Source organism: Sapajus apella, unplaced genomic scaffold, assembly GCF_009761245.1.
Source record: "Sapajus apella isolate SASKATOON/1434 unplaced genomic scaffold, GSC_monkey_1.0 scaffold10, whole genome shotgun sequence".
In the NCBI taxonomy this organism is placed as follows: domain Eukaryota; kingdom Metazoa; phylum Chordata; class Mammalia; order Primates; family Cebidae; genus Sapajus; species Sapajus apella.
Genome location: NW_022436950.1, coordinates 28,061,972 through 28,079,747, shown reverse-complemented (window position 1 = coordinate 28,079,747; position 17,776 = coordinate 28,061,972). Strand labels below are relative to the sequence as shown.

The following is a 17,776-nucleotide window of genomic DNA, read 5'->3' as shown; positions in this document are numbered from 1 at the left end:
TAATGACATAGTTCGTTAATGCCTAGGCTTTTCCTTTTGTCTAAAAAAGAAGTCTCTTAGCCTTCAGTTGAAGTGCCTAATTTTTTCAGTGAAGCCAGAATTCTAGAATATTTTCAAAATTAGAGAAAACCTGATTTTGGGGGACAGCAAACCACAAATAGCTTTTGATCTTTTCTCCCTAAAGTCCTATGAGACAAACAAATTACTTGCCCATGAGCTAAATGTTAGATGATTATTTTCCAAGCAACTTGATATCCTTTTGCAAACACTTTCGTTAGTGAGGTGTACAGGTGTTGTAGTAGATAAGCTAACATATAGTTGGATTGACCCACATATTCATAATCATTTTCTTCTGAATAATTTCTGCTTCACGTCATTTTCTCCCTACATATCCAAACAAATACCTCTATCTATAATTTTTAGAAATATTTCATTTGAGGTTTGATGGTGCCAAAATCGCCATCATAGATTCTATGGAGGCTGAATAATTATACTATTCTCCTTATACTATTATACTAAGAATTATGCTATTCTTATTAATTATGCACAGAATAAAGTATATACTCTAGGAGTCTTAAAAACCTATAATTTTTAAGAAGGCTTCTATGACATCAGTAGTCATTATGAGGATTCACTGTGAAATTACACAGGTTGTAGTGACACTGAATTAGCCTTTAATATTTTGCCTTTATAAAACATACAGGGAAATTAAAAATAAAATTTGCTAATGTTGAACAGCAAGAGGCACAGCTTGCTCTCCTCAATACATGAATATATAACAATATATAACATGTTACATATTAATATCTATACAAATTCAGAAAAAAATGTTCCATAGTAGAATTATTAATTGTACTTCGGTAGCAGGTGAACTAAGAGTTGCTAAACAATTACTTTTAACAAAAGAGCTTATGTAAAACTAAGGAAATAAACCTGAAGCCTAGATTAGAGTGAATATATTTTTGTTTAAGAGTTAGGGGAAATTCTATATTTGATGATTTTAGTTGTAAAAAGGTCATCATTTAAAAACAGATTCGAATTATTATAAAATGGTGGAAGCATACTCTATGCCAATTGCAAATAAATGCTGTTGGCAGTTAACATTACAACTGCAGGACTTTGAAGGATTAATGGTTTCTGATATCAAAACAAAAGCTGTGGAAAAGAGACACATAAATCACACAGGTCAAAAAACTATGAACCGTATACCTGGTGTAGTGTAAAGAGAAGATTACCTCAAACAGCATCATGAGCCAAACTCCATATAAATGCACATTAAACACAACCAGTGGAGATACTGCCTGATATGGTCTAATCAGTCAACAGTTGGGTGACACTCTGAGTATTAGTGTTTTCTGAAATCAACTTGGAACTGAGATTTACGGGACTTTTGCCCTCTCTCCTAAACAGTGCTTTGTGGTTGAGTAAATTAGAAATTCCTAGAATAAGGTACATCTGAGAACATATAGCCCTTATATGACTTAAAGGATCAAAAAAAAAAGTAAATGCATTGCCTTGGAGATAAAGTATTTTCATGTTTTCTCAGATAATCCTATCCTTTGAAGAAATGTTCATGAAACATTCATTGTTCTCTTTCTCATCACCTGCATATCAGAGCATAGGATATATGTTGGCAACAGGTGAACATGTACTATGTGCTATTTGCAAGGCACTGAGAAGACAAAAAAGAGATAAGATCTGTACATTAAAGGAGAACAGAGGCTAATTAATAAAGTGGGCAGATAGGACTTGAATGGACTGATGTGATACATGCAAGGCATTTAAGAACTGTATTCTGAGTCCCTTATGTAGTATAGCTTAGCAAGTGACTAGGAGGAGAGACTTCAAAGCATTACTGAGGCCTAAGTAAGGCTTGAATGATGTCTTGCAGTTGGACAAAGTGAGGATAATACTGCAGGCAAAAAAAACAAGCACAGGGGCAGCAGCACCATGGTGTACTTGGACAAAGATATGCCATTCTGTAATTCTAAAGTATAATGTATGAGGGTGGGACAGTGGTGAGCAGTGAAAGTGAAAACAGAAGAGGCAGGGTCCAAGAAGGGTCCCTTATATGTCATGGTAAGGAACTTAGACTTTTGTATTTCATGCAGTACACAATTAGGTGATGTGGAATTTCTTTTAAAAAGGAGAGAGAGATTATTGTTGGACTCAAACACCACCCTGGTGTCAGTACAGAGAACGGACTGGACACCAGTGCAGCTGAAGGCAAGAGCCATTGCCACAGTACAGAAGCAACTTGATGGAAGTGTACAATAAAGGTTGCAAACTGTCAGTCCATGGGCTACATCCGTTTTTCAGATTTTTTTTTCTTTAGTTCTCACACTGGGCATGGGTTAGTCATTCTCTTTAGCCAAGACCAACTGCACCCCAATGAGGGCAATTCGACCCCATTTTTCAAGATCTCACCAGAATTCTGCTTCCATCACTTAAAACACTCATCTGCTCCTACTAAGCTGCTCCTAGTTTAGTTCAACTAAACTAGGCCAGAAGGAATATATCAAGGAATATTTATAAAATAAAATAATCATCCTTGGTATTTGTTTGAACAATGAAGAAAGAATACATAGAGAACAATTTGGTTTTTAGACTTCTGTAATTTAGGTGGATAATGATCACTTGAACCACATATTCTAATAAAAATATCATTTTTATATTTCTTAAACATGCGCAGGAAGAGTGAGATGTACTTTGCCAATAGCGAACTAAAGCACATTCACCAAGAAATTTAAAACTGCTATGTTCTGAATGGTTTTATGTCCTTCCTCAAATTTGTATGTTGAAATTCTAGCCCCCAAAGTGATGGTGTTAGGAGGTGGGGCCTTTGAAAAGTGATTAGGTCATAAGAGTAGAGCCTCATGAATGATAGTAGCACCCTTGTAAATGAGACCTCAGAGATCTGTTGCTTCTTCAGCCAGGTGAGGTTATAGTAGCTACGAACAACCAGGAATCAGGTCCTCCACTAGACACTAAATTTTCTGGTACCATCATATGAGACTTCCCAGTCTCCCAAACTATGAGAAATAAATTTCTGTGTGTGGTATTTTGTTATAGCAGCCTGCACAGACTGACAGTATAATGACATACTCTACAATACAAAAAAACAAAAAACAAACAAACAAAAAAAACAAAAAAAACCTTCAAAAACTCCAAAAGTTCTTTGAAATTCTATACACAAAGCCTCAGCAGGTGATAGACTATCCTGAAGCTAACTACTATGTGTCCAGAAAATATATTTTCTTCAAAATAACAAGAACTCAATTTAAAGAAACTAGGTGACAATCTCTAGACAGTTTCCTTCACCCACCTGACCATCACTAAAAGCAATAAGAACAGAAGTATCTATATATTAGCAAACCATTAAAACACGTTTATGGTTGCTTTGTAACAATGAAACATCATTATACAGATGCATACTTTCAGATTATTGCTTACTACAGCCATCTTAGTCCTACTTTCACACCTTGAGAGTGTTGAATCACCTATGGATTGCTCATAATAGCTTTCTCCATATCACAGTCATTAAATAGGATTTTCTTACTGGAAGATCTCATTTGAGTCACGCTCTCTACTAGGTTCCTTCAAAATGAAATCACTCTCCAAAATCAGAGTGTCATCCAACTAAGGTAGCAGACACTTATTAGAAATAACAGCTGCAAAAACAAACTGGATGAAGTCCCTGGAAGTTTTAAGATGAACAAATAAGGGTCATTCATCATGATGCTGTGTTGGTGGGTAAAGAAACCTCATACTCTGCCCTATAGCAATTCCCATGTCCATGCCAGGCCAGCTTGAGTAAAGTATATTATGAGAAGAATAAAACTGTCAGCAATCACAGCTAACATTGACCCAGTGCTTAGAACGCAATAGTAATTAAAGCAAGTGTTGCTACATTGGTTGGTTAACTTAATCCTATGAGATACATACTGCTGTCGTATTTTAAAGATGAGAAAACTAAGTCTAAGTGAGGTCAAGTTACTTGCTCCAAGTTATCTAATCAGGGGCCCCCAAGCTCCGGGCCATGGACCAGCACCAGTCCCTGGCCTGTTAGGAACTGGGCTGCACAGCAGGAGATGAGTGGCAGGCCAGTGAGCATTACTGCCAGAGCTCGGCGTGCTATCAGATTAGTGGCGGCGGCATTAGATTCTCATAGGAAGCTGAACCCAGATGTGAACTGTGCATGTGAGGGATCTAGACTGGACACTCCTTATAAGAATCTAATGTCTGATGATCCAAGGTGAAAAAGTTTCATACTGAAACTATCTCCCCTACTGGGCCCCCACAAACGTGGTCCCTGGTGCCAAAAAGGTTGGGGACTGCTGATCTAGCTAATGCATGGTAGAAGTTGGATTGAATCCCTTGCTGTGATGACGATAAAGTCTATACTTATAAGCCTATCTTCCCTCTTATTGGGTCACAGGATTATGTGGGCACAGAGAAATTAATGAACATAGTGAAGTCTTTTTTTTTTGAGACAAGGTCTAGCTCTGTCATCTAGGATGGAGTGCAGTGGCATGATCAGGGCTCACTGCAGCCTCAACTTCCTGGCCTGAAGCAATCCTTCTGCCTCAGACTTCCAAAATATTGGGAATATAAGCATAAACCACCACATCCAGCCTTTTGAAGTCATATAGCTTTAAAAGACCCTAGTACTTTGGCAAAAAAACAAAAAACAAAAAACGATACCTGGAATTTCTATGAATTTCAAGACATAATGCAAGTGACTGACTTTTTAAACTTATATTTAAAACTCAGTTAAATTATAGCATATTTTTGAAAGTTACCAAGAGTTTGAATTGTACAAACTAGAGACTGTTCTTATTTTGGTCACAGTGTATGCAAGATGGTAGAGTGGGTATGAGTGTAAAGTCTGTGGTCAATTGCCTTTTTCAAACCCCAGCCCTGCCATGTTCTAGCCTTGTCACTCTGAGAAAGTTATTTAATCTCTGTTATCGCCTTCCTTATCTCAAATGGGCACAATAGCACCTATCTGGCAGGTTGTTGAGGTAATTAGCATATGCAAAGTGCTTGAATAGCAATTGGCATATAGTAAGTGCAGAACATGAAAAGCTTTATTATTGCTCCACAGATAGCTATAAACAATCCTAGAATGCACAAGAATTACTTACCCTCCTTAACTTTAATTGCCTATTTCAGTAAATCTGAGAACCTCAGCTAATATATCGCAGTGGGTTTTTAATAAATGTTTGCAAATGGTGATATACGTATAACCTACCCATCATGATTAATGTGTAAATACAATTTAAGAATTATCACTATTCAAAGTATTATTTTAACAATAATTCACCTGAGGATGCTGTCATATGAAGAAAAAAAATTAGGAGACATATTAAAAGATTTGGTGCCCTCTATAAATATATCACAGACTCAGGAATTTAGTGAAGATAAAGGTCACGAATAAAAGATCTAAAAGGTTCAGTGCTGCAGAATGTTTTCTATGGGTTAATAAAAGAATAGATTTTCTATACCAAGATAACTGTCACTTATCACACACCATGGGGGGAGTTTTTGAAATAAGTGTTTTAGGGTCATTTTGTCTACTTCATGATCCAAATGCCACAAGTCTGATTTAATTCAAACTATTCAGAATTTTACCATTTTTTCATATCTTCTCTGTAATCCCTAGTAAATTATCAGAGAATGCATACTTATTTCACGTTTTGCTCATACCTCTTAAAATGTGTAATCACAGTAAATACAAGCTGACTAGAGAAAGTCTTATGCTTATTTTCAGAAATGAACTTTGATATCCAAGGAAAATTTTATTAGAATTGAATTTAACATTTTAATTTCTGGCTAGAATCAACTCATATAAACTGCTTTATGGAAAAGAACAAAGAATGACTTAATTTCAAAATACTGTTATTATTGACAAACACCTAGCCATAATCTTCTTTTCAATCTTATGTGAGTCACAACGATCTGGCAAAAAGCATTATTATTGTTTTAATTCAATGTGAAAATGTATTTTTCTTCCCAGCTGCCGGAAGCTAAAGGAAGTCAAGGGAGGCTGGACTATTTCTGACAATATTTGCTTCTCACATATTGGCCATGCGACAATTTTATCAAATACATGTGTGGAGCTAAAAATTCCAAGCTGCAGTCAGCTCTCACAGGCATTAATCTCCAGCATTTATCTCTGGAGTTAGCAAGAGAACTTTTTTTTTTTTTTTTTTTTTTTTTTTTTCTGTTTTCATTCTAATAACCTGAAGCTTTCTTAATAACAGGAAGCTTCAGGAAACCTAACTTCAAATGAAAATATCTTGTTTTTTCTACCATTCCTTCTAAAAGCAATTCTATCCCTGGAGAAAAAAGAATCCAACTATAATGCTTACTATGCTTAGGGCTAAAGATATAAGCATGTTCAAGGAAAGAAAGCGATCTTTTTGGATGAAGTAACTGATTTTATCCAAATAGTACAGAAAGGGAATATAAGGGGGCTCAGTAATGGAATCACCTGAGTAGTCTTTTTAACCAGCATAAGCTGGTTCATGGCAGAGTGGAAAGAACGCAGACCTGAGTGTTGTGAGACAGAAGTTTTGGACATACTGTTAACTAGGTTTATGACCACAGGTACTCATTTCACCTCTGCTATAAAAGTGATGGATTGGCCTAAATGATCTCTGAGGTTACTGCTAGCTTTAAATTTTTATTCCATGATAGATGAAACTAAAATATACCTATCTGAAATATTAAATTGTGGGCCAATAATAGACACAGAAAAGAGGTAGAGTAGATGTCCTCCTTCAAATATTTAGTGAGAGTCGTGAATATGTTTTAGTAAAAGTCATCTTAGTGCATCCTAAGTTTAAAATATAAGACTCCAAAAACCCTGGCTACTTATTAGCTATGTGATTTTGGTTAACTTATACAACATTTATGTTTCACTTTCTTGATTTGTTAAATGAGGATAGTAATAGTATCTACCCTGAGGGTTGTCTTGAAGATTCAAAATATGGTTTAAAATTTGGAAAATACCCATTCACTATTATAAGATACCACGTATGTTTAAAATAAATAAGCACAAATTCTTCTTTATTAAAATATGATTTAGCCACTTTATAGAAAAGACAGCCAAAAAACACCTGTTGGTTACTCAGCATGGTTAGGTGTAATAACTTCTGCTTCTCATTCTATTTGGTCCTGAATATTATATCATACTATCTAGGGGAAGAAAAACATATTCACATGGCTGTCCTGAGTCAGCTTGGAGTTAACACTTATGGTTAATTCTCACACTTCCAACTACAGCCACGATCTTCAAGAAGCTTAGTTAGGTTGCAGATCTTAAGAAGATTTTGGAATATTAAGGAGAACCAAATTTCTGTCATTTTAATAATTATAATAGAAATTATTGTTCGCTATCTATTTGAAATTTATTTTTCACAGATCCTTCCAATAATGTATTTGATTATGTGTGTATGCACGTCTGTGTGCATACACACTTGCATGTGGGAGATGCTGTGGTGTGCTGCCCAGAAACCTCTTCAGGACCCGGGTACTCCCCTGGAAGTTTTGGCTGCTGATGATTCCTCTCAGCTTCCTCACTCTTGGGACATAGACACTCCAACTGAACCACAAAGGGAGCGGCTTTGCTAGGATTTTCTACCTCCTATAAAAGGAAGCCCACATCCAGTGACTGGTTGATGCAACGTTACGAAGACCATATCCTTTTGGACAAGTATGACGCATTATTCCAATTTCAGGGCTTCCTGTCAGATTGGATGAGGCCTCTCATGGTTTTCTTGTAGGACATTTTTTTTTCTCTGTTCAATACTGCTTTGCACATGGCCTTAAAGGTGGTGTCCTTGAAAACATTTGTCAAAAGAAAACTTCCTGCATGTAAATCTGACTCAGAGACTATTTTCTGGGAGCCAACTTAAGGCAATGTGTGTGACTTAGTTTCTTTTAGGATCTCAGAAACCCAGAATTTTGAGCTAATCAAACTCCACAATGCATACATATAATTGTCTCCCTAGATTTTCCATCCAAATCCCTTTCCTCCATCCAAAGTATCTACAACAGTGTTTTTAAATTCATAACCTTCTAATCCATCATTCATATCTTTAGTTTTATCTATATTTTTAAAAGTATGGCTTATATTACTTTTAATACATAACTAGTTTATGCATTACATGGGATCATGCTTTACTCATGCTTTCTAAGATTCAAACATGTTGCTATAATCAAGTTTATTGCTGCTCACCATTGCACAGAATTACACATACAAACTCACGGACATACACATATATAACATACACATGCATTATCAATTTATTGTCTATTCCCTTATTTTGATAGGCACCAGATTCTCCTCCATTTCCTTGACACTGCAAACAACACTAAATTCTATAGTTTGTGCAATGCTCTAAGTTCGCTTAACAATATAAGTAATCTGCTACTAAGTACTAATTTTAGCATAGGCGACTCTGGACAAGAAATACTATTAATACTCACTGCCAAAGACCAACACAGAAATGAATCTCGTTAAGTTAGAATACTGAAATCATATAAGGAAAACAAAATATAATTGTATGCTATTGTATATACTTGTATATACAATAAGTGGTTTACATTTATTAATCTGTCAGTGACTATTCTAAATCCTCTGCGTATGGGAACTCATAGGAACCCAATGAAATCTGTATTGCTACTACTACTACTTCCATTTTAAGATGAGAAAATTGATGTATAGAGAGGTAAAATAACTTGTCCAGAGGTGATAACTAGTGCATGACAAAACTTAGCAGGACTAAGATTTGTCTGCAGGCAGCTTGATTCAAAACAATGATCTTAACCATTGTGCTATATGACCATATACATAAAACTATACTCAGTGGACTACAAGCCATTTATGAAACTCACAAAACTAAAGGTAATCTAGAAAATGGGTCCTCTATGAATTCAGTTAAGAGAAAACACTTCCTTCCACATGAGAAACATTTAAGGCTTTTAAACAAACCTTTCTAGTTTTGCTGGATTCCCCAAGGATGGTGCCTCTGGAGGCACTTTAAAAGCCAACTATTCGTGAATTTCACTGTGTCTTCAACAACTTGAAATCTGCCTGGCATCAGTAAGTGGCACTCTATACATGTTTGTGGTTGGAGTAAATGAACCATAAGACCAGAATTTTGTAAGTCTGTCCAGGAAGTAGTAATTTTTCTTTGCAGCATAGATAGAACAATTTAAAATCTGTAGTATTTATGATGGAATGTGGAAAAGCAAACCCTGCCACATTTAGGCTAAGCCCCAGATGTTGATATTAGTCTCCCACGGGGAGAGAAGGGAAGACCATTTACAGATTCCTGAGGCTCACAGAGATAAGAGAATTTTTTCTTCTTGCTCTCTATATTTTCTTCAGAAGTTTCATTTACCACTCATGGCAAGCTTTTAGAACATCCATTTGAAGAACAGCCTCCTTGGGGCTTGAAAGCCCTCTTACGAAAAACCAAAAAATAAAAAAAAAAAAAAAAAAAAAAGCAAATTAAACAGCCTGTGTGAAAAACCTCTGCTTTCTTACTACATTGTGAGTAAAAGAAAAACTCATCTGCCTGCATCAAGAGAATATCAAGCATGCTACAGTTTTTCCTCCCATTGACCTCTTGCCAATATGATTACAATGGGAGAAGTGAATCGTGTAGTGTCCGAATTCTCATGGGAAGGTTTACATAAAGTGGATTACTTCTACTCCTTAGGCAGCCGATCAATAAAGATGTGGTTTGCAATGAGAATGGAGATGTCTGTGGGCTGTAGTAGTTATCCTCTGTGTCTCTTTTGAAATTAATTAAAAATCAATGAAGTGTGCAACCTATTAATACAGCAACCTCTAGATTAATAGAAGCTGAGCCTTTCTCTGAGCATACATATTGTGTAAATGCATTCAGAGGCTATAGAGAAGCAGTTGAATGTCTGACACCTTAGTAATAATTGAGCAGAAACAGATTATTCCTAATATTTTGTGGTTTCACAGAATTGTATGCTACTGGTAGAAAACCATAAAGGTTAGGGATAGGGATATGTATATATAATTTTCCTTCGTAAGCTGATTATTTCAAATTTTATGACGTATCTTATTTCAAAGCAAAACTTCTGGCCATCATATAAAGAATGTCAATAACTATTTTCTTAAGTGTGATTTACTTATTTATATGTCCAGGCAGCCGAGTTTATTTATAACTGCCAAATATTTTTATAAGAATATTTGAATTAAAAATGTGAAATTCCTAGAACACTAAAGGTTCTTTGCAACTTGAGTATCCACATAAGGAGTTGAAACATGTGCCATTCAACTCAGATCTGCCTTGTCTCATTTGGATGGCAATGGGCTTGACCCAACTGTGCAAATATCTGCCCAGCAGATGTAAAACTCACAAGAGTGGCACCCACATACTTCTTTCTAGAAGCCACCCAGCCACTTTCAAACTGCCTGATCAGACCCATCCTCCCCTACCTCAGGCTTGTTCCTCTCAAAATCCTCAGAAGGATCTGAACCACAGCTTCTGTTTTCATCTAAATCTCTTAGGGTTGATTTGAATGCCCATTTTGATCCACATCCTTGTTTCTACCTTTGTATTCTTTCTCGGAATTCCAAGGCATCGTTTCTTTCTAGTTCCTGCATAAAGACTATGAGAAAGATTCCTGCTTTGTAACTTGGATCATTTTCTAGCCTAACATTACCATAGAAGTACCAGATACCATCACATTACTTAAAATGTGAATCTATCTTTAATTAACGAAACTATCAAGAAGTTGTCCTGGAAGAGTCTGCTGTCTTTACAGGCTTCAGGACACATATGGTGGTATAGTAATAATAAAAATTTCACTGTTTCCTGGCCCAACCTGCTTCCAGAGTACCTGTAGCTTCTTGTCTCTAAGAAGCCTTTTGCAGGTATTTTTTTTTTTTTTTGAGGGGGCAGGGGTAGGGAGTTTTGCTCTTGTTGCCCAGGCTGGAGTGCAACGGTGTGATCTCAGCTCACTACGACCTCTGCCTCCCAGGTACAAGTGATTCTCCTGCCACAGCCTCCCAAGTAGCTGAGATTACAGGCATGTATCACCAAGCCTGGCTAATTTTATATTTTCTTTTTAGTAGAGATGGGGTTTCTCCATGTTGGTCAGGCTGTTCTCAAACTCCTGACCTCAAGTGATCCACCCCGCCTCGGCCTCCCAAAGTGCTGGGGCTATAAGTGTAAGCCACTGTGCCCAGCTCTTCTGCAGATATTTCTAGGGTTTGTCAGGAGCCTAATAGATGCTCATGAATAATCTTTTGTTGTTGTTTTTTGTTTGTTTTTTAGGGCTCTTCACTGATATTTGCAGTTGTAGAACCCACAGCTGAAGGTTATGTGGAAATGCTGATGTCTTTTCTGGGGCTGCTATCTCTTGATGCTCCAGAAGCTGCAGCTTATATTTTAAACCATTGTAATTCTGCCCTTTGATCTTCCTCATTACGTCAGTGCCCTGCCATCTTCCACACAGCCTCTTCTACCCTCTTCTACACTTTGTACCATATTTTGTCCTCAGCTGTATTAGTAGCTATTCTTGAGTCCCTAGTAACAAACATTCTCCTTAAAAATCTTCAGTAACTTTAGATACTGATTCCATAAAAGCTCAGATCTAGTCCAAGAGGCAGGCATTGAAGATTGATATATCTCTTTGCTTAAGTCTCCTCTTTTTAACTGTGTGCATTTGCCATAATTTCCTCATTTTCCTTTACCCTTCAACAGCATGCACACATACCATGCACATACACCAAACCACGTTTTCACTCAGGTAGCCAAAAAAGTTCACGAGCAACTTGACTCTGCTTGGCACTCCAGCTCCTTTCCTTGAATTCTTCACCTTGAACTCTGGCCAAGCAAAGCTGAAAACCCTCTAATTTCTTTTGCCTTTATAATATTTCCTTTATCTGGAATGCTCCCTTCACTATACACTGCCACACTCTTCCTACCATGCTACAGATATACCCTTGGTCAAATTAAACGTTTCTTAGATTGCAAATTAGATGTCATTTCCTCCACAAGATCTTCCTCCATTCTTGATTGATTGGGTCACTCTATGACATAATGTCCAATTTTATTTATATCTGTAGAGAGATATCTATCCATCCCTCCATCCATTCATCCAACCATCCATTGGGAGCTAAATCCTGAGATTATCAAGCATTATTTTAAAACAACTATTTTGATTTGTGGCTAAATCAAAGTTATTTCATGATCAGAAAGAAAAACTTCTATGCTCAGACTTTATAAATGCTATATAACAAATTACCCACTGCTAGCAGTTTCAAGTAGAGAGTAGAAAAAGCCCAAAGCTGAAATATGTGTGTGTGTATGTATGTACATACCTGTATAGATGTGTATATATGTATTGAGATTTATATATACATACATATGTGTATGTGTGTGTATATATATGTGTATATATATACACATATATATATACATACATACATTTATATATATATATAAATCTCAATAGACCACTCATCTATTGATTTGATTATTTTTAAGAGAATTAAACGCTAAAGTAAGTGAAGGAAGTAGAAAGCTATATTTTTTTGGCTTGTTAAAATCTGAAAAATAAATATTTTTATCCTCTATTCTTTGCTTCAAACCTTTATCGATTGAGTGCCTGGAACTGTGAATGGAGTGTTCCTGTAGAGATAACATAATTCAGTTTGACCCTCCTCACATTTACCAATTTCATCATGTTTTTGACAGTCAATAAATAGTAGTCAATTGGTTGATTTCCTCTTCTCCCTACTCCATTATTCATCCTTACTCTTTCTATTGCCTTTGGATCAAGAGGTTAGGAAAGAAGAAATTTCCAGCAGTAATAAATGTACTTGCAAACATAACCTCATAACAATTAAAAGAAAAAAGATATAATAAATTTTAATACTATTGACAATAATTGTGTATTGCTGATTTTTATTACATTGTCCTTTGATTTTTATTTTTGAGTATTAAACATCTGTTAATTTTCAGGCTTACTTACATATATGTTGCAAATTGCTTGCTGAATATTTTTAATTCCGGAATATTATTTGGGTTTTGGGCTAAATACTACCTGTTTTCCCACAATTGTAGGGAAATTGGGGTGTTGTTCATGCACACTGACAATATGAAATTTGAAAGCTGACTTCTTTTGGTCTCCTCTCCAGTTCACAGATTTATGTGGTTAATATCTCATATGAAAGATGGTTAAAAGCACACATTATAAATGGTACTAAAGGGTCATTTTTAACCCATTCCTGTTTATCATTGGCATCTGGGGGAGTGGAGTGAATAAATGAAGACTGCTTTCTAGGACAAGACTACGCAAGCTTCAGTATCAGCTCTGCCACTAACTATATGCAACCGTGCATGTTAGACATGGTAGCTACTCAGTCTGCCAATATCTACATCAATAAAATGGAAATAATAATACTTATAAGGTTGTGAAAATCAAATGACTATATGTAAAACTCTTAGAACAGTTAAGAGTAAACACTCAGTGTTGTTAGTATTATGTCCTTTGTCCAGCACTTTGCATTATAGATGATTGTTTTCAAAAGTTCCGTTTTTAAGTAACTTGCAATTCCCTCAGACATTTCAAAATGCACTTTTATACTTAGAATCCCAAAGATCATCTATCAACTGACAACCACATCTCCTGGTAATGCTGTCTCCTTCGTATAATGGTTTAATTTCAACAACCTTACCATCTTTAAAGTTTGTGGGGCCTTTTTTTGTATACTTTCATTTCTGTGTATAATTATCTGTATGACATTTCACTTTGATGTTTAAAAGATAATAGGGTAGAAAATGGAAATAAAAACATTCTCATATAGTAATTAAGAAGAATTTAAAAATCATTAAAGATACTAAAATTGGCTTATCTTTAGCCTTCACTGGACACTCATTGAACTTTAGCTGGATGGCTATATATTCATCATTAGAATAATATTTAAGTACATGGGGAAAAGCTGTAAATATGTACCTATACATGAGGTTTAAAGGTAAAACAAAATTAAATATTTTGTATTACTCTTAGGTTATCTATAATTGAATCTCACTAATAACATTTAAATCAGTCACATTTTAAAATTTTTACTTTTGCCTCTTTTAGAAATACATTAAGAGTGAAAATCAGGGACACCTTATATTTGTGTATAGGTATGCATATTCCATTAGGTTATCAGCTACTTAAGGTCATAGAAGACAAGACAAAGTATCATTTATTTTCTCTTGATCACGTTCTAGCTTATTGCATACACAATATACATTGTATATGCAACTTACTCTGTATTTGGAAAGAATAAAGTTTGTTTCTCTAAACATTCTTTTATTGAATAGAAATTATCTGCTGGGCACTCTGCTAATTGTTTTACATGTAATGATGACACGGTGTTTTCTTCAAGCTATTCATTGTCTGCTGTGAGAAATATACATGGACACAAATAGGTTGTGTAAAGGATGTGTTCAGAAAGTACAGAAAAAAGGAAATGTAACATATTCTGTGTTGATTACAAAAAAAAATCACAGAAGAGGTGTAATTTGAGCTTGATATTGAAAGAAAATTCGATATTTATATTTTTGGATAAAATGTGGTAAGTAAAGAACATCCTAGACATAAGAAAAAGCAGGTAAAAAAGAGTTCAAAAGCTAATGGCATATTTAGAAAAAATGGCAACTTCTTGAGGATGGGATCTAAATTGACAATGGCTAGAAGTGCCAGAATTAAGTGTCTAACTTAATTGTGATTACCTAACATGACGTGCAAAGCATTTACTAAAAGTCTTGATAAGACAAATTGACATGATCAGATTTGGCAGTTGAGTGGAGAACAAACAAGGGGAAAGCATATTAGAGAGAATCAAGGAGGTCAGTCAGGATACTGTAATACCAGTTCCAATAGCAATGGTTTGGTGTTTGACTAAGACAGCAACATAAAGAATTAAGTTTAGATTAGAGGAGCTGACAGATATGGAAGCTTATCAATGAGGTTGAAACATAAGAGAGCATGAGATAACTCAGATGTTTTCTTTTGGCGTAAACTTAGGGAAAACACTATTGTTAAATAAGTGGATGCCAGAAAAGAATCCCAGTAAAAGTGACCAAAAGTAATGCCCATATTTGTAGGAGAAGAACAAAAACTTATTTATTGTGGAGTTGGAGAGGAAATGAGAGAATTTTAAGGTAAATTAGTGACAGTGTCAAATACAATAGGGATGTAAAAAAGGAAAACATAAGGGGGTCCCTTGAATTTGGAAATGAGAATATTAGCGACCTGCTGAGTCACTAGATTGCAGTGGACTCAAGAATGCACAAGGAGTTGAACAGTGGTCCACAAAAAAGACAAAAAAAATTAGGCTCTTAAAACTAAATAAGAGGGGAGGACCCAAGATGGCCGACTAGGAACAGCTCAGGATTGCAGCTCCCAGTGAAAGTGCAGAGGGTGACTGGAGGAGGCATTTCCAGACGGATTTGTATTGCCCACAGACCAGGAGATTCCCAGGTGGAGGAGCCCCACGGGTCACCAGCATGGCTATTTTGGCTGGCGCAGCGGTTCTCCGTACAAAATACACTGGTCCGGGTGCCCTTTTAGCTGGTGAGTGGAGACCCAGGAAGGCAGATCACCCATTCAGCTGATTTAAAAAGGAACTGAAACAGGGAGCCAGGCCAGGAGATTCCTAGGGAAAAAAAACCACCACGAATCTCAGCGACGCTGTTTCAGCTGGCACAGAGTCACTGCACGGGAAATCACACAGATCCTGGCACCTTTTCAACAGGCAACTGGAACACCTGGGAGAGAGTCAATAGTTCAACTAAAAAAAAAAAAAAAAAACAGACTCTGAGTCAGGGAGTCAGGTGATCAGGCTGGGCTGGACACCCCCCCCACACACACACACAAAAAAAACAGCAATTCAAAACACTCTTGGTTGAGAGTTTCACAAGCACAGCTGAACCCGGGACGGTCCAGCTCTGTGGGGGAGGGGCGTCCACCATTACCAAGGCACTCCACCACTACTGAGGCAGTCCGCCATCACTGAGGCAGCCCACTGTTGCCAAGGCAACCCACCATTGCTGAGGTGACCTGCCATTCCAGACAGAGTCTGACATTACAGAGGTGGGCCACCATTGCCAAGGCAGTTCTAACTACACCTATATAAACAGGACTGCAGGGAAGATCACACAGCAGCTAGGCAGAGCCCACAGCAGCTCAGCAAAGCCTCTGCAAGCAGACAGTGACTAGGCTGCCTCCTCGCTGGGCAGGGCAGCCCTGAAATAAAAAGGCAGCAGCACAACAGAAACTCACAAATAAAGCCCTAACTCCCTGGGACAGAGCACCTGGGTCGGGGGGGAAAGGAGTTTATGAGTTCTGCTGCAGCAGACCTAAACGTACCTGCCCAGCAACTCTGAATGAACAACAGAGGTCACAGCTCAGCACCTGAGCTCCAATAAAGGACAGACTTTCTCCTCAAGCAGCTCCCTGACCCCCATATGTCCAAAGAGTCACCTCATAAAGGAGAGAATAGACATTTGGCGGGTATCCTTCTGGGACAAAGATAGCAGAAGAAACTGGTAGCAATCCTTATTGTCCTGCAGCTGCTGCAGGTGATCCCCAGGCAAGCAGGGCCTGGAGTGGACCTCAGCAGTCCTACAGCAGAGGGGCCAGACTGTTAGAAGGAAAACTAAGAAACAAATAACTTCATCATCCACAAACTGGAAGTTCACCCAGAGACCCAATCTGAAAGTCAGCAACTACTAATACAACAGGTGGATAAATCCACAAAGGTGGGAAGAAACCAGCTCAAAAAGGATGAAAACACCCAAAACCAGAACACCTCTCATCCTACAAGGGATCACAACTCCTCACCAGCAAGGGAACAAGGGTGGATGGAGAATGAGTGTGATGAAATGACAGAATCAGACTTCAGAAGGTGGGTAATAAATTTCTGTGAGCTAAAAGAACATGTTCTAACCCAATGCAAAGAAATTAAGAACCTTAAAAAAGATTTGATGAAATGCTAACAAGAATGGACAACATAGTGATGAATATAAGTGAATTAATGGAGCTGAAAAACAACACGAGAACTTCGCGAAGCATGCACAAGTTTCAACAGCCGAATTGATGAAGCAGAAGAAAAGATATCAGAGGTCGAAGATCAACTCAATGAAATAAAATGAGAAGGCCAGAAGAGGAAAAAGGGTAAAAAGAGATGAACATAGTCTCCAAGAAATGTGGGACTATGTGAAAAGACCTAATCTACGTTTGATAGGTGTACCTGAATGTGACGAAGAGAATGAATCCAAGCTAGAAATACTCTTCAGGATATTATCCAGGAAAACTTCCCCAACCTAGCAAGGCAGGCCAATATTCAGGTCCAGGAAATACAGAGAACAACACAAAGATATTCCTCAAGAAGAGCAACCCCAAGGCACATGATCGTCAGATTCACCAGGGTTGAAATGAAGGAGAAAATGCTAAGGGCAGCCAGAGAGAAAGGTCAGGTTACCCACAAAGGGAAGCCCATCAGACTCACAGCAGATCTCTCAGCAGAAACCCTACAAGCCAGAAGAGAGTGGGGGGCTGATAGTCAACATCCTTAAAGAAAAGAACTTTCAACCCAGAATCTCCTATCCAGCCAAACTAAGCTTCATAAGTGAAGGAAAAATAAAATCCTTTGCGAACAAGCAAGTACTCAGAGATTTCATCGACTACCAGGCTAGCTTTACAAGAGCTCCTGAAAGAGGCT

At 37.2% G+C, this 17,776-nt stretch overlaps 1 protein-coding gene across 4 annotated transcripts in view; it reads right to left on the bottom strand.

The window, feature by feature from the left end:
* ERBB4 (erb-b2 receptor tyrosine kinase 4) overlaps positions 1–17,776 on the bottom strand; it is a 1,187,662-nt gene that overhangs the window by 52,424 nt on the left and 1,117,462 nt on the right. The window lies entirely within an intron of this gene.